Here is a 942-nt window from a genome sequence, read left to right on the forward strand (position 1 = left end):
CATTTTCCTTCTTTCCCAACTTGAAGAATCTTTTCTCCCTCCCCTCTTGTCCTGCCTTCTCTGCAGCCCTCTCCCTTCTGCCCAGCTGCCTCCAGGAAGGAGGGAAAAGGGAAGCTGGGCAGGAGCCTTTAGAAGGGAGGTGTTTTTCTCCAGCTCTACCCTTACTCGCTGGGAGAAGAGAGCTAGGGGTCAGACAGGTGGGAGAACTGCCTTCCAAGGTGCCAAGAAGGCAGGATGGCCCCATGTTCTCTTCATAATGAGGAAAAAGACAACCACCTTCATCTGGCGGTCTTGGAACCCTAAGGCCTGGCCAGCTGTGATGGTGCTGTGGGCGCCCTCTGCTGGAAAAAGCGGGGAGCTGCACCCTGGCGCTTGGCCCTTGGGAAAGAGAGGGTGTGTTGCTTCCATGCCTCCTTGCCTGCCCTCCGAGACTTGGTGATTCCCAAACTTCAGGATGTGTTCCCTCTGCAGCTGGGAGGAGACCACCACCCAGATTCCAACCTGTTAGCCAAGCTAGATTGAGGCCATGGGGGGCATTCACGAAGAGGCCCTTGCCGGGAACTGGAAAGGTCACCTCTCCCCTTGTCCTTGACACTGAGGGGCCAGGGTAAAGGACAGAAGCTGAGCAGAGGTGAATAACCTTTCTCAGACTCCACAGCCAGGCCTCTCCTGCCCACCGCTTCTGATTTTTCCAGGCAGCGGAGGGAAGGCAAGATTCACCCCTCTTCAGAAGGAGTAGTATGCTGGCGAGAATAAAAAGCACTTCAGAAGTGGAAGTTCCCTTCTGCCAGCCCTGCTGCACACCCTCGGGCAGAACCTCACCTCTCTGGCCTCCGCATATAACAGGGCACACACAGCACCAGGGTTTTATCAGCTTGAAGAGACAGTGCACGTGAAGACGCCCGATGCACTTTCACCCGGCAAACAACACACACAGCCAGG

This window comes from Cervus elaphus, chromosome 3 (assembly GCF_910594005.1).
Source record: "Cervus elaphus chromosome 3, mCerEla1.1, whole genome shotgun sequence".
Taxonomy (NCBI): Eukaryota; Metazoa; Chordata; class Mammalia; order Artiodactyla; family Cervidae; genus Cervus; species Cervus elaphus.